Below are 21,678 nucleotides of genomic sequence, written 5' to 3' on the forward strand. Positions count from 1 at the left end.
GCTGTGAAGATTGTGCCTCTCATTTTCACATTCTTTTCTATGATTTTCACTGTAAGCCTACGAGCTTCCTCATTTCTCTTAGAATGTAATTTAATTTATCCATGTTATGGAACTGTGTCTAAAACCTTCTTTTTTTTAGTTAAAAAGTATCATCTATGAACTGCAAATTTGGATTTTTATGGAATAAATCATCTCTATTACTTTACCTATCACTCCTAGCTTTCTACAGCTACTCTCGTTATAATTTTTAGTTATCCCCTAAGATTTATCTTATTTTTATGTCCATATTCTGATACTATTTTTGTGTTTTTTTTGTTCTGTGTCTTAAATGCTACTCTGTGATATATTTTGATCATTTGATCAACTTGTTTTGATTTTTTTTGCATTTTATTTCTTTTGTGTATAGCATAACAAACAAATGCTCCTTTTATTTAAAAATACGATCTGTGACTTTCTGCTTTATTTTGTTCCTGACTTGGATTTTCTTTTCCTTTTAGTTCAAATGTTCCACTGAGAATTTAAGTATTTTTTTAAAAAATGGATTGCTTTCACTTGGGTCATTTCTGAAAACGAATTTGCTTTTTCATCTATTTGCATGTCATGTATTAAAATCTTGCTAGAGAACTATTAGATTTACTACCTTCACTTACAGTGCCTTCTTAAACCTAACTGTGGGGCATTCCACGTGTTGGGCAGCAGTACCCTGGTGTATAAGAGTCACCCTGGCATCCTGAGACCCCTGTGTGGCCAGCAGGATTTGGGCACGGGGCGCAATCCTCAGAGGCAGGTGTGGCTGAGCCGAGCCCGGTGCTGAGCCTCGGGTCTCGCAGGCTGCAAGGATAATGGGGCCTCCCGGTACCTGCTGCTTCTCCGAGATGCTCTGAGCACAGACGAGGTGGACTCCGCCACCCGGACGTCAAGGTCAGTGTCCAACCAGAGAGGGAGCTGCCGCCCCGCAGGGACCAGGGGCTGTGAGCGGGTGAAGGAAGTGGAGGGACAGGTTGCCAGGGGGGCTGGTGCAGAGCAGGGAGGAGTTACCAGGTGGACAGGATCCGGGCTGGGGGTTCCTGGAGAGAACAGCTCTCCACGGCAGGCCCCCATCTTTGTCTTTACCTAAAGCTGGTACTTCTGTCCAGTACCTCCCGGAGACGCAGGCCAGGGACCCCTGCCTTGGTTTGTGCATTACAGTCTTGCTTCTCGGAGTGCAGTCACTGACGGCAGCAGCTGGGTGCACCGCAGAAATGCAAAAGCGCAGGCCCACCTTAGCCCTTATGAATCAGAATCTGTATTTGAACAGGTGACTGTACACACATTCGCATTTGAGAAGCACTGCATCAGAGGACCCACTCTGGCCCTCACCCTTTCCAAGGGACATGCCCAAGGGGAGCTGGGTTCCTTTTAGACCAGGCTTCATACTCAGGTCCCCAGAATCCCTTGCCCACAGGCCCAAGTCTGCTCATTTGTAGGGTATACAGTGGTTGTTTTCACAATACATCCTCCCCTGCATCCAGGACCCAGCAGGTGGTCATGGGACAGCTGTGACACAGTGGGGAGGGGTGGGGTGGACTTCCAGGCTGAGTGTCCACATGAGGCCCTGGAGGAGCAGGAAAGAGCCAGGGGTGGGAAGGAGGGTGGGTCCAGGGCCTCCAATTATACTTTTGCTCCTGGTCCCTTTAGACAGGGTTGAGCCCACTTCTGTCCATTTAGTGCTGATATACATATCTAGTGGGGGCCAAGCTATGGGCAGGGTGATGGCTACAAAAGAATATATGCTTTCTACAAAAATTTTAAATATTTGATACTAAAATGTTAGGTTGGATTCCAGAATCACTTGCCTTATTCTAAGAAATTTCAACATTACAGTTGTCAATGAAAGAAAGTAATAGCCGTCAGATTCTCTAGGTATAATTTCAATTCCAGGAACCTTCTGAATGTCTATAAAATAGGTTTGAAACTTTTTATCGTCTCCTTGTTCTTACAAAGCAACCCACAAATAGCAGCTATCAAGACTTTGGAGAGACCACTGATTGGAAATTACAAGTCAATGTTTCTAACATAATACCTCATAAGAAAAAGTTATTTGTGAATTTATGCTTTTCATTAAAACATCTGAAAATATTTTATTTGGAAATTCAATACTTAGTTTTCTTCCCAATACTTTTTATTTTCTCTTCTTTTTTTAAAACTTATTTTATTGAAATATAGTTGATTTACAATGTTGTGTTAATTTCTGCTGTACAGCAAAGTGATTCAGTGATACATATATAGACATTCTTTTTCATATTCTTTTCCATTATGGTTTATCACAGGATAATGAATATAGTTCCCTGTGCTATACAGTTGCTTATCCATCCTATATATAATAGTTTACATCTGCTAATCCCAAACTCCCAATCTATCTCTTCCCCACCCCCCTCGCCCTTGGCAACCACAAGTCTGTTCTCTGCATCAATGAGTCTGTTTCTGTTTCGTTATTTTCTCTTCTTTTAATACAAAGTATATGTATTGAAAATTTTCCCACGATATTCCATATGGATGCCCCCAAATCCTATCTAATTTACCCAAGTACCTACGACACAAATATCACACGTGCATAATTAAGTGAAAAAAGGTGAGAAGCATATACCCAGCTAGACAGAGTTAAGAAAAGCTAAGGGACCCAAAACAGGCAGAGTGGAGAAGGATACCCCTTCCCATCACATGCAGTGTGTCTTCAGGTCACAAATGTCTATTATTTCTGACTTTTATTAGAAGTATATCCTTTTATAAAGTGGATTTCCTTCCTTTGTACAATTTTTAAAACAGATTTTCCCCCTCAACAGATCGGCTTCAAACTTTTTAAAACATTTTCCTAACATATAATTATCATCTTCCAAAGATCCAAAAGTGCTGTCAATGTGACTGAAATCAGAACGTAAATATTTTATAAACAGCTGTCAAATCTCAACTGGCAGAAAACAAAAACCCCCCGAATTACTGTAATCGAACCACGGGGCTACATCATTTAATTGACAGATAAGACATTTTTCGAGCTTCCATTTTCCCATCAGCATGTTAATACATTTGCATGGTGTGCCATCCTGGGTCGTCCCTGTGACAACTGACTTGGAAGATGGAATTAACTCTGAAGCTCTCTAAGGGAGAAGCCTAGCACAGCAATTGAACTCAGTTTCATGGAACATTTTTCACACTCACTGTATTTGGAACGTCTGTTACTAACAGGGACTAAATATTGGCATCAAGGGAACATTATGTCGGCCCCTGGAAAAAAAAAGGCAGCTTTGCTCTTAGTAGTTCGATAATTTACTATTTCATTCTTTCGTGCCTTCATTCAACAAACATTTCCAATCATCTATGTGCCAGGCTTAACTAATAAATCTATGTAAGATCCAAAGAACTGGGCTCTGCCACCCATCACCATAGATCAGAAATGCCACTAGTGACAATACCAAAAGTGGTCCCTCCCAAGGATTTACTGCTATTTTCTGTGTGCACTGTTGTCTGTCCCTGTTCCCAGAATTTGTTTTTTCATCTTTTCTTCTTTTTTTTTCCCCTTTCTTTCCAGTCTAGAGCAATAAACCCATCGGGCACATCTATAAGCACCGTTTAATTTCTTTTGGGATATTTTACCTAAGGCATTTTTTGACTCTACATTCATTCATTCAATAAATATTTACTAAGCTTCTTGCAGGGAACAGGCATCTTTATAGGTATTGCGGTTCAGGCAGTGAGGAAAAGAGACCAGAGAGGCCCTGCCCTCAAGGAGCTTAGACCATACAACAAACCATAAACACATGTCAGAATTCTTCATGTCTTGCCTAAATCCCTTAAGTTATACAAATAAGTACTTTCTGCATATGGGGGTATTTTAATATGCCTTAAAAATAAAACTTCCAAGTTTTTTTTAATACTTATTTTATTTATTTATTTGGCTGCGTCGGGTCTTAGTTGCGGCACACGGGATCTTGGTTGCAACATGCGGGATCTAGTTCCCTGACCAGGGATCGAACCCGGGCCCGCTGCAATGGGAGCACGGAGTCTCAGCCACTGGACCACCCGGGAACTCCCTAAAACTTCTAGTTTTTAAAAGGAATTAAACTTGGGATAGTGCTCATCTAGAGAGAGTGGTTAGGGAAGATTTGCAGCTGAGATCTGAATGGGAAATGTCAGGGACAGAGCCCTGCAAGCCAGGGGACTGCCGTGCCAGGGCCCTAGGGAGACAAGAACACAAAGGAACAGAATGAAAGGCAGGGCCACTGGTGTTGAGGAAGCAGGGAGAAAAGGCACAAGTAGAAGCCTGATTGTATCAGATAGGTAAGACATGGTCATGCGTTTGGGTTCTACTCTAAATGCAGAGAAAGGAGTTGAAGGGTTTTGAGCAGGTCTCGGGAGAATAACAAGCTCTGATCTAGGTTCCCCAGACACTGGTCTTGCACACAGAAGGGATTCTGGTGTGGCAAGAATAGAAGCCAGGAGACCACCAGGAAGCTTACACAGTTGTCCTGGCAAGACAGAATGATGACTTGGAGCAGGGTTGTAACAGAAGAGACAGAAAGAAATTAAGAATTTCAGGATGTATTTGAAATAAAGGACAGGAAAAGGAAAATCACGGATAACTCTTTAGTTTAATGGCCAAAAAGAAAAAAGTTGACTTTAGTAGACACAGCATTTCCCTGCATTAGCAATGGACATCCAACAAGGTAAGTTATTATTTTATATTAAGAGAATATCAGAATATCATACACCCTCCATTTACAAACAAAGAACAAAGGTCCAGAGAGGTGAAACAGCTTTTTTAAGCCTCCAAAGAGCTGGCTGTCACCTGCATTTCCCATCTCCTAGCTTCCAGCCCAGGGACTTTTCCATTACCCAGCACCTCCTCCTCCGACTCAGCTCAGTACCTTTTTCATATCTTGCATGTCTTTCTTTGGAAAGGAATTTTATTATATAATTTATCTTTTTCCTGCATTTTTTTCTGAGCCTACTGAGTGAAGCAATGGACACTGTTAGAAGGAAAGTATTTAATACTAGGACCGTAGCTTAAAAGCTTAGTTTTGGTGGCCATATTTAGACCATTAGCCCTAAACTTTTATTTCAAAAGAACGAAAAGCAAAATAAAAAACTTGGAATTAGTATTTCTTTCACCTGCTTTCATAGGCAATTTCAATTCATCCTGATTCCCCCAAACCAGAGTTTTCTCTTCCCTTTTTTTAAAAAATATGGAATAGCCTCAGTTCACTTAGTTTTATAAATGGATAATCTAGCGGAATTTCTGTGTTATTGAAGAACATGCAAAGGATTAGTGCACTGAAGATGCCACAACAACAGTACTGGCTCCTGGCATCATAATGTGAGGACCAGCGCTGACGTAGCAGAGTACAGGGAAGGGCACCTGACAGGTCCAAGTTCAAACCTTGCCTTTGATACTTATTATCATAGGACAAAGTTGTTAACATCTCAAAGCATCAGTTTCCTCACTGTAAAATGGGGATCATAATACTTACCCTGATGGCACTACTGTGAAGACTAAATAAGGTATAGAAATACGTCTAGCGTCATGACCAGATATGAATGCTAGAAACAGCCAAGTCTGCATTTGGCTCTGAGTATCAGAAGACCTAACAAGCTTGTCTAAGGGATTTATTTGTCTCCTACAAGAAATGTAATGGTAGCTTCACTAGAGCTTAAGAGTGTCATCAAGGTGTCAAGCTCCTTTTACCTTTCTGCTCCAATATCCCTGGTTGTGGCTTTTGTCCCTGTGATTACAAGATGGGGCTGTGCTTTGTATTAACCATGTTTTTTATTTTCTGTATTTTATGATGTTTTGACATCTTAAAAGTTGCTGACCAGGGAGAAACTGCCCGTCCCAAGACTAGCCAATTCTTAGAAATAGCAAAGGGTTTGGCCTGGAGCACATCTTTCGCATGTAAACCAAACAGTCCTGAGTCTACAGTCCCATCCACCTTCTTATCTAACTCAAACACCAAGTCAATATTTCCCCGGCCTAAATCAACACCCTGCCAGGTACCAGGCGACCAGAGACCACCCTTGCAGCCCAGGGCCCACCGACATTATTCTAACTGGCCAATCCTAATCTGTTTACCCTGCCCTGCCTTTCCTTTCCTGAGGAAACTCCCAAGAAAGACACTGACCTAGACTTTCTCCTCATTTCTGTTTTCTGCCCCTTGACCAGACCTGGTCTTCCTCAGGTGGCCCTTCATGGAGTGCCCCCTTCTCTCGGGAAATGCAAGTAATAAATTCTTCTTCCAGTGACACTGACTTCTCTGTGTCATCACTCAGTCACTTTCATAAATTAAGACCCTGCAGCTACAAATTTTAGAACTACTTTCCAGGTAGGAAGAAGGGGTAATAACAGGGGAAAATGTTCCAAAAATATTCTCCTCTTGAAGCTCTGCTCTTTTAATTCAGGAAGGGAATTAATTCAGGAAGGGAAACCCTCCCCAGGGCCCATCACTCAGAACTCATTAGCCAGAACTGGGTCAGGTGGCTGCAGCAAAGGAGTCTGGGAAGTCTTATTGTCCTTCAAAACCTCAGGAATTTTTAAGAAAGGAATAGGGGAGAATGTATATTGGGTAGGCTATCTGCACTGTCTGCTGAATAGAAAAAGTATTATGAACAATAACATTTAAAAAGGATTGAGCTTTTTCACAGTGTTGCTCTTTCTTTATACTTACAATCGGATTTTGTACAGGATTCCAAATAAGGCAATATAAATAATCAAAAGATAATATTTAAGCTATGAATTAGACAAGCTATAAGGTCCTATATTTGCTAAAAATTCAAACATTTTGCACTATTTAAAAAACCCTCACATTACTACAGTTAAGATACAATACGTTTTTGAAATAAAATCAACGTATTTCATATTTCAACAAATTCCTTCATTGTAATTTTGAATCTGATGAACAAATTAGTAAAAAAAAGTACCTTTACTGAGACACAAAAAGTTGAGCATGACTCATTTACATTAAGATGCACACAGTAACAATTATAAATTGCACTGAAAAACACCAACCTAGAAATTGCTATTCTTCATTAACCTCTGCTCACAGATCAAGCCATAAGCCCCCTTTTTAAAGCAAAGAACTCAACTCAAAAAAAGATCTTACCTTACAGTACCTTAGTGGAAGTTCTGAATGTCATTTATTTCGTCTCTAATCAGAAAACAGGTGCTAGAAGAGAACAAGAAAATAGGGTTTACATTAAGCCAGGACCCTGGAAAAGGGAAAGTCACTAGGTTACACACAATGATTTCTAAGACTGTAAGAACATCACAGAATTTTCTAGTAAGTGACTTCAAAGATCATGGTGCCCAACCGCCTCTCGTAACTGATGAGGACACAGGCGGTCAGAGAGTTAAGGCACCTGTTATTGGCAAAAGAAACACATCTACTGACTTCGGATGAAAGGCTCTTTCTGTAGGTCCACTCCTCATACCTGCCAAAGCTCCAGTCACAATGAAAGGACATAAAAGTAAGAAGAAGAGAGAAAAAAAAAGTTGCTCATCCCTTAATTTTACACGTTAGTGATGGTGCCTTCCTTTTTCAGTAAATGACTTAGCGCCGTCTACTTTCAAAGAGAAGTCACAGGAATGATTCCTTAGAAGTTCCAGTTCACTGTCTTCTCCCAGACACTACTGGAATTATATACGTACCACTATCTTATGATTAGTTCAACTCTCACACAGAGATAGGATCAAATCTTTATAAATTGAATTATAATTGACATACAATATTAGATTCGTTCCAGGTGTACAACACAGTGATTTGATATTTGTACACATTATGAAATGATCACTGCAATAAATCTAGAGACCATCTGTCACCATACAAAGTTGTTACAATATACTGACCATATTCCCTATGCTGTACATTACATCATTCTGACTTATTTTACAATTGGAAGTTTGTACCTCTTAAACCCCTTCCCTTATTTCACCTGTTCCCCCATCCCTCTCCCCTCTTGCAACCACCAGTTTGTTCTCTGTATCTATGAAGTCTGTTTCTGTTTTATTTCGTCCATTTGTTTTTTACATTTTGCATATTAGTGAAATCATACAGTATTTGTTTTACTCTCTCTGGCTTATTTCACTTAGCGTAGTATCCTCTAGGTATACCTATGTTGTCACAAACGGCAAGATTTTATTCTTTTTTATGGCTGAGTAATATTCCAGAACACCACCTTTTTATCCATTCCTTTAACAATATACACGTCAGTTGCTGCCCTATCTTGGTTATTGTAAATAATGCTGCAATGAACATAGGGGTGCATATATCTTTTCAAATTAGTGTTTTTGTTTTCTCCAGATAAAAACCCAGAAGTAGAATTGCTGAATCATATGGTAGTTCTACTTTTAGTTTTTTGAGGAACCTCCATACTGTTCTCCATAGTGGCTGCACCAATTTACATTCCCACCAACAGTGTACGAGGGGCTCCCTTTTCTCCACATCCTCGCCAACACTTGTTATTTCTTCTCTTTTTGATAACAGTCATTCTGACAGGTGTGAGGTGGTATCTCACTGTAGTTTTGATTTGCTTTTACCTTATGAGTAGTGGTGTTGAGAATCTTTTCATGTGCCTGTTGGCCACCTGTATATCTTCTTTGGAAAACTGTCTCTGCAGGTCTTCCGTCCATTTTTCAATCGGGTTGTTGGGGTTCTTTTTTTGACATTTAGTTGTATAAGTTTTAAAAATATATTTTGGATTTCAGTCCCTTATCAAATACTTTGTTTGCAAATATCTTGGGATATAATCAAATCTTAAAGAAAATCCCCTAACCCCTCTTTGGACACTGATATTCACATTTTAAAGTGTACAGAGCCAGACATTTGGGCCAGGATCTTAGAAAAGCATCTCTCTTAGAAGGTTGATCCAGAGAAGGAAAAAGGCACCAAGGTCCATGAGAGGAGGAAGAGGGAAGTGTGTTCTTGTGAGGGATGTCCTTGAGCACAAAGCATCCATCCGGAAGGAAGAGTAGGTGCTACAAGAGAACTTGAGGATGAGACCTGATAAGATATTACTGGATTTTTAAAAGGAGGACCTTGCAATTTCTAGAGAGGTGAAGGGTAAGTCAGATGACAGCAGGATGAGAAGAGGCTGCGAGGTGAGAAGTAGAGGGATCCTAGGGGCAGGTGCAGGGGGATTTCCTCAGCAAGGATGCAAGGAACTCCTCTGAGAGTGTGTGACAGGATAAGCCTAGAGATGGAGAAATGTTTGATTGATAATTTAAAGATAGATTTTTATTTTACATGTCTGTTTTAAAAAAAAGTATCAACCTGCAAAGGACTGGGAAAAAAAGAAAAGAAAAAAAAGTCATTGGGGGCTTCCCTGGTGGCGCAGTGGTTGAGAATCTGCCTGCCAATGCAGGGAACACGGGTTCGAGTCCTGGTCTGGGAAGATCCCACATGCCACGGAGCCACTAGGCCCGTGAGCCACAACTACTGAGCCTGCGCGTCTGGAGCCTGTGCTCCGCAACAAGAGAGGCCGCGATAGTGAGAGGCCCGCGCACCGCAATGAAGAGTGGCCCCCACTTGCCGCAACTAGAGAAAGCCCTCGCACAGAAACGAAGACCCAATACAGCCATAAATAAAATAAATAAATAAAAAATTAAAAAATTAAAAATTAAAAAATTTAAAAAAAAAGAGAGACCAGGGCAAAGGACGATGAAAACAAAACCAAAACAAAACAACAAACAAAAACACTTCCTGTACAGACTCTCAAGAACCCTAGCAGAAGCCCTTGAATTAAAAAAAAAAAAAAAAAAAAAAAAAGTCATTGGTCCTTCGCAGCTGGAGAAGCACTATCTCAGAGAACATCAGCCACTTTACCGGCTCAGAACCACCCATCCCCCCATGCCCAGAGCCTCTCCCTCTACTACTGCCCCCAGCACTGGAACTGTCAATCAAGGGACCCTCTCCTCCTTTTGGCAAAAGGCGGGCACCTGACTCAAGCGAGGCCTCTCAGATCGCTCCTCCCTTGGGGGCCCCAGTCTGAGGTGTCCTAAGGAAGGAAGTGGCTGGAGCCAATCTTTCATGAGAGCCATTCACTTTATGCGTGGGGAAACTGAGGCTGGGGGTGTGAGTGAGCAGAGGTCACTTGAATCCAGGCTGTCTGTCTCTTTCCACTCATTGCCCTGCTCCTTTTAGATACAAGCATCTCCTTAGGAAATAGTATGTCTATGATGGGAACTTCAGGAGAAAATTCAACAGTGTATTAACACGCCCATTCCTACCAGAGGAAGTGATGGGTAAGTCATCAAACAAGGAAAATCAACCTTGTTGCCAAAAAATGCAATCCATCAAAGTCTAAAATAAAGAAAGTATAATCAAGGAAGTCTACCAAAAACCAATATGGAGACCTCTTTAATACTGATTTCTGTCTCTCCTCTCTATCTAACAAATAGACGTTTTCTGCCATACAGGGCATGCCAGTGAGCCTAGAATTCATCTTTCACCATAGATTCCTTATCGAATCTAACGAGTTAAAGGGCAGTGCTCAGTGAATTCCACTAAGCACGTGCCGGTCTTTTCACAGTAACTTACTAAGTGTCTTGCACCTAGTAGTTGCTCAATATGTCTTTGTCATATGGGTTTTATCATTAAAATTAATAAATATCCGGAACACACTTGCCTAACTTACAATTAAGTGTCCCAACATGCCTACATATTGAGATTCACATAACTGAAAATAAGCAAATACATCTCTCTCAATAATAAAAATTAAGTGGCACGATTAATGACAAAAGAAACGAACACCATTCAGTCATTAACGTGTCTGCTAATAAAAAGACCTTATTCACTAAATGAATTGGAGAACAATAAATAAGACTGAACACCCTGAAGTTTATCTAAGTTTCTCTAGATTAGATTCAGCAAAGCATCCATTTTGAGAACCAGCGAGGGAACTGGCTTTCACCCTAGCTTCACATTCACTCTATTGCAAATTAATTGCACATGACATTCATTTAGGGGTAAGCTTCAACTCTCTGAGTATAAATGACAGGTTCTTCCAAATTCCAGTAAACATAGTTCAAAAGGTTTCATAATCAAAATAAAATTGGCGATTCTAGAGATCATTGTTGTAATTATGCAGTTAGCCAAATAATGAGGAAAACAAAGCCAGAGACAGAATAATAATTATGCAAGGCCAGGTGAGAGGCTTCTTTCAATAGGCCAACGAAGTATTACTTTGATTTAGGAGGTATATAGAGAAAGGTGGGCTATTTTGACAAGGTCTTTTAAGTAGTAGTTTCTTTCTGTCAGATCACCAGGTGTTTATGGAGCATGAACTCTGAGAAGAGCACTCAATGAGGTAGCGGTTTTGGACATTTAATATGATCATCTGAGCTGTCCCATTTCCTTAAAATTTTTTCAAAAAATCATTTTGCCTACTTTCTAATGATTTTGAATGTGCATATTCTCCCATGTCTAGGAAGATGCAAAGCATTTATGTGAATGTTTTGCGAGCTAAGTGGTTGATAAATGAATCTGCAGCTCTCTAATTTGGACAGCATTTTACCTGCTCACAGTCTTGAAATAAATAAGCTTAATTAATTAACTTCTAGTATTTGGTTGAAATTAGACCCCAAACTCTCAGGGAGGACCTAGAATATTCCCCTATTTAATTTCACAACGTATCTTTAGTCTTTTAACCTCCTTATCTGATAACAAGTGCTTTGACAAAGTTGAGCCTGACAGCCTATTTCATGGGAATAGGATGAATATAGTTCCAAATATGTATATATTATGCTAGGTCTGGTTTGCATTCAGTTCTTATTCAAAAACAGCATTCACTAAATATCTTTGCTCATTCAGATTTGTATTTTGATTTGTTCCCTTCAGAGCCCCTCTTCTCATTTTTATCCACCCCATCTAGAGAGGGAGAGACAGAACTAATGAAAACATGCAACAGCTCTTACGAATAAAATCATTCATTCCTTTGTAACTGAAGGCAAACAAAAATCACAGCAGGTGAAAGAGGCTGAGAGAATAAGTGTTGTTTCCTGTGTGCCAGACTGGTTATTACTCCCAATTTGCAGAGGCGGCTCAGGGATCAAATAACTGTCTCCAAGTTGACCAGTTAAGGAACTAGCTTAGATCCTTTCCATTTCAAATCCCATTTAATTATAGTAGGAACAAAAATAGCAACAACAAACATTTACTGAACGCTCTCCATATTCCAGGTGCTATTCCAAGCCCTTGACATACACCCAATCATTTCATCATCACAGCCCTATCTATTGCTACCCGCATTTTATAGATAAAGAAACAGATGCTTGCTTGCTCTGTGTAGAACCACAGCTCTACAGGGATTATCGAGAGAAAACTTGGTGCTGCTTCATCTTTTTCTATTTACCATTATTCTCCTCTCTCTATCCTTCTTGTTTGACTTCATCCAGCTTATGAAATGAACACAACTCCTGGTCTGAATGAGTAGAGAGGTTCCTTTGGTCCATCAATCGCTACAAGGATTCTGAGAAGTTGTGTGGCTGTTTTGGTCAATAGGCCTTGCTCAGAGCAGCACAACAAGAGTTCCTGGTGGACACCAAGTGTTCTAAGATAGGCTCTAGCTGGGTATTCCTGAGAGCACAACACTGTGGCAGGGAAGAGACAGCAGATGGGAACGGCATTCCGGAGCTAAAGAAAACCATCCACTTCGGGAGGTTTTTTTTTTTCAATCAGTGAGTGTTGTATCACCACTGACTGCAGCGTGGAGACAAACAATGTTGCCTGCCACATCAGTAAACAAAGGATATTGTGGCCATCAAGCCATCAGTCAGCCGCTGCAGCTGTCCCCTGACTATGCACCCTGAGGGGATTCAGGATGGAGAAAAGCAAGACACTGGCCCTAGATAGTTAAGATGCACATCAAAGGAACGATTTCAATGAGTCTAGATTCTTGCATCTTCCTATACATAGAAAAATGCTAAATTCATTAACTTGAGATGTCTGTTTTTCTTTAATTAACAGTAATCTTTTGATGTTCCGACCACCTAGTTGTTTTGCAAAAACTCTTTTGCATCCTGGCTCCTCCCTTGCCTCTTCAGAGCAATCCCTCAGAGGCTGTCACCTAGGCTTAAGTATGTCTGCCGAATAAAACGTAATCCTCAGTTTTTAGGTCGTGCATTTTCAGTCGACAAGTATCTCAGGAGACACTGCAAACCCAGAATGAGATCCAGTGGGCCAGGCTGGCTGATGGGGAGCACAGTTTCAGAAGTCTTCCAGGCAGGTTCCACACTTGTTATCAAGATGGCAGCCAACTTGGTGGTTCATCATATAAGCTGACAAGACCTCAGCCGGTGGTTGGGAACATGGGCAAGAGTCAGTATTTTGGGGTGAGGGGACTGGTGATGGCGGAGCAGATCAGATCACTAAGTCCCTTACCTTCGCAGGAGGCGTGCTGGGGTGGTGGTGGATGGCATCTACATTTAAATTAGAACAAGGAGAGCAAACCAGGATTTGAGGAAGATAAACTACAAACTGTCTCTTGCCAAGGCCTACCCCAGATCTCTTGCTGGTTCTCCCAGAAACCACTAACGGGAGGGGATGAATCTCTTCGTTTACTGCACAGAGACTGGGCAGGCCTGAGACCTGCAGCCTGCTGGTTTTCAACTCTTACCACTCCCTGAGACTGAGGCCTGCAGGACTGGATACTGAAACTCCTATAAAGTCTCATTAGGCCAAGAGTGCTAGAAATTCGAGGCAGTATCAACAGACAATTAAGTGAAAAGTATTGTTCTCCATTTCAATTTTCACAGAGTCTTAATGGGAGAAGGAAACATTACCCCCATTCATGGAAAAGGACCGCTTGTCAATCCAGTTTCAGCAAACCCAATCTCGTACTGCTGAGATAAACGTTGGAGGCTAAATTCAGCTAGATACACAAAACAGGATGAAGAGTATTACCCAAATTCTGTAATTTCACTTTTTGCTCTGTGGACACAAAAAAGTGACTGAAAGGAATTTAACCAATAATATGAATGCTTGTTGGTTAGTTCTTTCTGTAATTAGATGTGAATTTTGTGTTCTATATTTTAATTTTTTTTATAATTCTGAAAAAAAAAGTATTTAACAACTAATTAGTGTTTCTACAGTGCCAGTTAAATAACAGAAACTTGATGACATTTAACATCTAACTGAGGTTTAAACAGTTCTTTCAACACTAAAGCTATTTTAAAAGTAAAGCTTTTTAAAAGGTAGTTTTAAATGTAACTCTTTAGAAAGATATATGCATATATATATATTGCATAAAATGTTAAACATAAAGACATTTTAACAATGTAATGAAATAACGCATGACTTTATAAAATCAGACTTTAAAGATTATGACTGCTAGCTGGAAAAGGCAGTTAAATGTCACTTCAATTTATTGCTTTTACTAAAAGATGCACTGAAAACTCAGAAAGCAGAAACTTGGCATAAAGTGAAACATACACAACTTTAGTATCCTATAGTATCCTATGCCTATTTTTCTCCCTGTTATGGACTAAACTGTGTCTTCCTCAAAGTTATAATAAGTTGAAGCCCTAACCCCCAAGGTCGTAGGGTTGGGCCCTCATCCAATAGGACTGTGTCTTTATAAGAAGAGGAGACACCGGTGCTCTGGAGAACAAGCTCTCTCATGCTCTCTCTACCCCCATCCCCCATGCATAGAAAAAAGGCCACAGGAGGACACACTGAGAAGGCACTGTCTGCAAGCCAAGGACAGAGCCCTCCCCAGAAACCAATGCTGCTGGCACCTTGACCTTGGCCCATCAGCCTCCAGTTTAAGCTTAATCTGGTATTTTGTTATAGCAGCCCTAGAAGACTAAGACACTCCCAATTTTATATTCAGTTCCACAGTGAACAAAAGCCTTCAGAAGATTATGTCTAGCTTTATCTGTAGTTTTGGCTTTTATTTTTCTTTAAAATCATAAAATCATAGAATGTTGAAGCAGAAAAGAATTAAAGAATCACTTAGCCCAAGTTCTACCATTTCTGAATTTTGTCCTTGTCTTCCAAGTGGTGGATTTAAAATAAAATATGACCTTTGAGTAGAACATGTATGATGACAGAAGAGAAATACCCCTGTTTGCTAACTAACACCTTTCAGTATAAGGATAAAAAACCAACAAGCACATTTCAAAACCACAGCTCCTTTCATAACAATTAATTTGAAGGCAACTCATACCACTGGATATTATGTGGGACCTATTATCTGAATTAAAGGGTGAAAGAGTAATTTATTGCATGTGATTCACCATGATATTTCTTAAACTGGTAAGACAGGGTGGTCAAAAAGTAGTTAATCTGTATTACTGGTAGAAATGAGGCGGGAAGAAGAGGGGCCATGGGTTACAAACTTTCACTTTTCCTTTTATCCAGAAAAACTATTATTTTCTACCTTTTTATTCACAGTGGAGATAGAGTTATTTATGAGTTGATACATGCACTTGTGAGTAAGCTTAGGAGACTAACTTATTTACAATTCTAAAGAACCTATGGAAACAGAGTGGGAAGAATCCTAAGGGGCAGGAAGCTGTTTTGTTCACCCTGCTTCTGTCATTCATTTTCTGTTCTTAGGTCTTAATCTCTGTCAGCCTGAATTCTAGGCAGCCTAGCAATTTAGAAACAGAATTAAATGACCATTCCTGTATAACAATATATAACAAAACACTTTTCTTTTTTCTAAGTTATAAAGTAATAAAGCTCATTTAATAAACCAAACAATACTTAGTTACATAAAAGGGAAAAAATGATTTTGTCTTCCTCCCATTCTCACTCCCAAATTTAATCCCTTGAATGTTTACAGTTTGATGTTTATCATTACACGTGCTTTCACTTTTCAAACTCACCCATTTCCTTTACTGTTATCCTGCCATTTATATTATTATGCATATTCCCTTCTCAGTAAACAATACAGCACAAATTCCTCATCCATCCCAGTGGATCTAACACACGCTTCGTAAGAGCTGATGAACCCACCTCAGCATGGATGTGCCACAATTTATTCAATCCTTTTACTGTCTATGAGAACAGGGTTGTTTCCTTTTTTCTATTATAAACAATTTAGCAATAATAATCCTTGTGTCTCTGTACAAGTACGTTAAGTTTTATAGTTATATATTCCTAAAACTGTAACTTATAGGTCCTAGGATCATCACATTTATTTTAGTAGAAAATGCTATTTACTTATCAAAAATATTTAGCGATTTGTTTCGCACTTTCCTCACTGTAATTGGATATTATCTCTGTCTATCTATTGATCAATCGATAAGTCCATCTGATTTTTGGCAAGAAAAACTGTTCTCAGCACCATCTCTTTATTATCTGTTCGTTCTCAGAGGCGGTCTTGTACCAAGGGCAGACTGGAAACAACCTTTAGCCAATGTTCCAATGCTGTGTCATAAAAGGGAAATAATCCTTGGAAAAATGTATTTCAGGAAAACAACAAGAACTACTATTCAGAGAAAGGATTTTTAAAGGCTTGTGTTGTATCAAGTGAAAATGAGTAAACACTCCTTTCAGTAAGTTGCTCTACATGGAAAACCACAGGAATCAGAGAAACACCTTAAAGGACCACTAACAAATTTGCAGTCTAAGATCTCCCCTTGGTAATGAGACAGCCAAACTCATCAATTACACTTTGGAATTCATTAGATGATGAAGAATTAGTAATCATATTAGCTCAGTTTAAAACGTCTAAGGCAGATATGTTTTTAAAAATTAAAATTAATAATAATAAAGGCATATTTTTCTCTATGCCTAGAATTTGCTTGTTTGGAGACTAAAGTTTTTCTTTCTTTCTTTTTTTTTTCCCCACTTTTTACTCTTCATTTCAGGACTCAGGAAATTTCCATGCTGGGTCTTCAGCAATAGAAGCAATTTGGACCCTGGGTAGTTAACGTGATTCAGTGCCTTGGTTTTCTCATCCACAGCCTGAAGTTAAAATCATCAACTTACCTCAGAGGAATGATAAAAAGATAACTGCGCCTTGTGAAAAAGAGGAAGGAAATACTACAGCTAAATGATAATATGCCTGTCTTTTAAATGATGGGAATGTGTGTGATTTTTAAAAATCTAACATTCTTATTTTCTAAGATTTTTTTTTTTTTAATGGCCATATATTACATTCTAATGGAAAAGTAACTTGAAAACAAAGCCCCGACACGATGAAGGCTGAGCTCCTGTTCAAGTCAGACAGGATCTGCCACACCTGATGCCCTGCTGGCCTCTCTCAGCTTCTGTCCTCACCACACTCCCTCTCTGGACCGCTAGGTTCTGAGACTCCGACACTCCGTGTAGTTAAAAGTTATCCCCACTCATCTATTCATGGGTCCATCTCTTTCACAAGACTGTAGGTAAGGACTGTGTGCCCCAAATGTGCCCTTAGGTCCACGTTGCTACCAAAGTAGACACACAGAGAAGACCAGAGCAAATAAGGAGGTCCTGCCTGGTAAACTTTTAACTGCAGGCACTTCTCAGAGAGAAATGCAGCTAGGCCAGACTCCTTGGGAATACAGGTGATTGAAATAAACAAACTTAACTGCAGGCAGAGACTGAGAAGATTTATAAATGCTTCTAGAAGATACAAGATAAGCAGGGTACTCAGGGATACTGTCATGAAACAGTAACTGTGTGGGGACATAAAAGGGACTGTCACAGCCATTCGTTCCAGACACAAAAGGAACCTCCAGGGGATCATTCGAGTGGTCATCTGATCTACAATCTGTCATCCACTGTGTGTGTGTGTGTGTGTGTGTGTGTGTGTGTGTGTGTGTGTGTGTGTGTGTGTGTGTGTGTGTGTGTGTAAGGAACACAATGGAAATATTAGAACTCATCATCATTCACAGTGCTGTATACTTGTGCTTATTAAAAATATTGATATTTAAATGCCACACTGTAGATCAAAGTTTTTGATACAACACTTTATCATCTTTATAAAAAGTAACTCTTGCTGGCACTGTAGTAGAGAGCCACTTTAACTGTCTGGATTCTAACAAATGACCAAGATGACAGTGTGTAGAGGAGACAAAATCGAGCAATCAAAGGGCTCTTCATAGGTGTTTACAGTATTTTCTAGACTTCACTCCAAGTCCTAGGAGCTCCACAATATTCCAAAAAGAGATTTGGTGCTCAAATAAATTTGGGAAATACTGGCTTAAATACTATGTTATCATTATCTTTACAACAGGATTAGTCAGAAATGTTAAAACTGAGCAATGCATTGTGAATTTCCTCAAGGCAGGTATATCCTGACTCTTGCTTTTCCCAATCTTGTTTGGCCAGGTGAGGTTTTCTTAGGGGAACCAGGGTAAATGCTGCATTGCACAAACAGCTCAGGATCCTTTTGTACTTCAGAAAAAAAAAATCTATTCGTCAGAGTCTAGCCTAGCTTGAAAATTAATTTGCTCTTGAGTCTGGATAAGTATTTCTCTCAAAATTCAAAGACTCCATGACATCACGAAAAATAAATTTATTTTTCTGAAAAAGAAATACTGCATGCTATGTTGCAAAACAAAAACTAACTGAGCTGGGATAGAAAAAACATTCAATGATAATATTTAGAAATACATATTTTCGAATACCACATTTTAAAATGCAACCATGACATTCTTAGATACACTCTTGAAAATCGAACAAACTCTTCAAAATGGATTTAGCTAAAATTCCAACCTCTCAAATATTTGGAAAGGTCAATTTTGATATGACGAATTATAATTTTGTCAATTCCTATTGCACAGCTGTTCTCAGGAAATATAATACTGTTGGTGGCGTAAATAACGTATTTAATCAGTTTCCCTGGAGTTTTTCTTGTTAAATACCTTTCAGAAAATGCTCAAATGTCCTGAGCTAATACAGTTTTTTTCTGCTGGCTTAAGCAATGCCTTTGGTTGGTAAACGGTTAACACATGCTGCTGAATAACACCCCTCCTGAAGCCCAGGACCCCCAATCTATGAAGCAAAAAAACAGATGAAGGAGCTCCTTAAAAGAAACTCTCATTTAAAAATTATATTTTTAAAGGACAGTCACATGGCAAAATGTACTCTATATTATATTAAGATAAAAAAACCCACCTAGATATAATGTTGTCTGGACAAGCTGTCCACAATCTTAAAAGCACAAATACACACATAAAGTAATCTTTAAAAAGACACAGAAAATTTAGGTTTAACCAAATGAATGTGCTGATTGAGCAGGTCCAAAACAGACAATTATCAGCAGTTTCATATGGGTCAACTTGCAGATCAAAATGTTAACAGTGGCTATAGCTTGGGAACTGAATAATGGTTTATTTGTATTCTTTGTGTGTGTGTTCTTTCGCTTATTTTCGAAATCTCACAATGAGCATTCACTGCTTTTATACAATACACTTTTAAACTTCTACAAGAAGACACAGAAGCAAAAACGTTAATGAAAGCACTAGGTTGTTCACTGGAGGGGAAGATAAAGAAACGAAGGAAGAGTGTGGACCGTGATTTAGGTATCATTTTCAAAAGTCATATGTGGATTCCAACATCTCACTGTAAAACTGATATGTAAGAAAGGATCCTGGCTTCCCAGAGTTGAGGGAAAAAAATGTTTGCTGCATCCAGTGTTAAAGACTTCCCTCAGTTTGGGCCCAACTAGTGGAACAAAAGGATGACACGAATTATATCAGGGAATAGGCACTATGGTAATGAAGATATTTGTATTATTCATGTAGTATTCTTCTTCTTTCCCACTTAAGATATTTGGCTCTCCTTAGTTCATTTGTGAGTTCCCAGATTAAAATCCTGAAAATACCTATAGAAGTTATATTTTGTCTTGGGCTGTGTTTGTTGTTGAACAATCAGTGCCTTCTAGTAAGCAAGGCTATACCCCAGTCTTTGTGAAGCAGAAGCAGTCTGGAGGATGCCCAGGGCCAGGCCAGGGGAGGAGCTTATTCTTGATTGATGGCTGACAGCAATGGAGGGGTCCCTGTCTTCCCTTAGAAAGGTCCATCTGGATTTTACAGAAACGGTCTCATTCTAGTAACACCCATTTTTCTGAGATCACCTGCCAAACTCATGGGCAAGGTTAAGGGAAGAAGAAAACAGACTCTAATGAAACTCTACTTGTTAACCACTGGTTTGTTTTCTATGTCTGTGAGTCTATTTCTGTTTTGTAAGTTCACTTGTGTCATATTTTAGATTCCACATATAAGTGATATCATATGGTATTTGTCTTTGACTTACTGAAGTTAGTATGATAATCTCTAGGTCCATCCACGTTGCTGCAAATAGCATTATTTCATTCTTTTTTATGGCTGAGTAATATTCCATTGTGTGTGTGTCTGTGTGTGTGTGTGTGTGTGTGTGTACCACATCTTCTTTATCCATTCATATATATGTATAACTGAATCTCTTTGCTGTACGCATGAAACTAACACAACACTGTAAATCAACCATCCTACAATTAAAAAACCTCTACATGTTGTTAAAAAACAACAGTAAGAATTATTTAAGGAATAGTCAACCAGATAACACTTGAAAATATACATTGACTTTTTCCCACCTAATGGAGACTAGAAAGAAGTGAATACTTTTCAAGCTAACAGTAGGGTATTTTTATTTGAATATTAAACCTTTGTATTCCATTTTGCTTCTTAAAATACACTAATCCCACTGTGAAATATTCATTACTTTGAAAGAGATTACCTACATTTTTGGCAATTAGACACTCATTTAGGGATTCAAAAATACTCTAAGTGTAAACATTTCTGTAATACATGAAATCATTCCACCTTTGCATGTATTGAAGCACACTATTTTCCTTTAATCACACGAGGTATACTGAGAGAATACTAGTTTTGTTGGACAAGGTAACGGCTGGGCATTGTAACAACCTAGAAGGGCAGCACGAATCACTGGGAATCTGAGGTACAGTTTAAAAAAAGATGTTGGAACTTAATTCAAGATTCACGTTTCCTAGGTCTAGTATAAGCCTGTTCTGTGAATAAGCATTAAAATTATAACAATTATTTCCATGTCTTCCTAGTGTGACCTGACAACCACTACCCCACATACACAATATGATGAATCCTTAAATTCAGATTTTTATTTTGTCAAAAATTTCATACGTAACACTGTTCTTTTGCATCTTTTTGTTGCTCATCCAAATATTATCCAATTGACATTTTCATTTCATCCTTTACAACTGAACAGTTGTAAGGGATCAATATTGGTTGCAAATTTGTTTTCAAATAAGTGGCTACTTTCCCAGCTTGTGTAATTCTTCATAAGTCAGACTCATGAGAGATTAATTTTTGACGTGTAACTAGTCAGCATGAGACACAAAACTCGATCTTGAAGAAAGCACGGGCCAGGTAAAGGGATATTTAACTTCCCTATTCTTATCCTTTTCTCTTACATGCAATGCTGCATCTTTCTTGATTATTGCTGTCATATTTCCATTTCTGAATAATTAAAGTCATTAATATGTGTATGTGTGCACATGCATAGGACAGAAAGAGAGAGACTGAGAGAGACAGCATGAGACAGAATGAGACAGAGTAAGAAACATACACATACAGAAAGATTGACAGAGGGAGAGAGACAAAGACAGAAACATAGATACACACATACACAGTGACAGACATTTGCTTTTCTTCCCCATATGGTCTCTTTGTTTTCATTTCTCTTGTACCTACAGACCTTT

General features: G+C 39.1%; 1 protein-coding gene across 2 annotated transcripts in view; it reads right to left on the reverse strand.

The window, feature by feature from the left end:
- The window catches only part of CHRM3 (cholinergic receptor muscarinic 3), a 513,002-nt gene that overhangs the window by 279,349 nt on the left and 211,975 nt on the right, over positions 1-21,678 (reverse strand). The window contains exon 3 of one of the 2 annotated variants that reach the window (XM_068548832.1): positions 7,141-7,193. The gene's annotated coding sequence lies outside the window, so the exon portion shown is untranslated. Of the gene's footprint in view, positions 1-7,130; positions 7,194-21,678 lie in introns of both variants that reach the window. The other variant, XM_068548831.1, reaches the window with a different exon arrangement.

The sequence above is a fragment of the Eschrichtius robustus genome, chromosome 7, assembly GCF_028021215.1.
Source record: "Eschrichtius robustus isolate mEscRob2 chromosome 7, mEscRob2.pri, whole genome shotgun sequence".
In the NCBI taxonomy this organism is placed as follows: Eukaryota; Metazoa; Chordata; class Mammalia; order Artiodactyla; family Eschrichtiidae; genus Eschrichtius; species Eschrichtius robustus.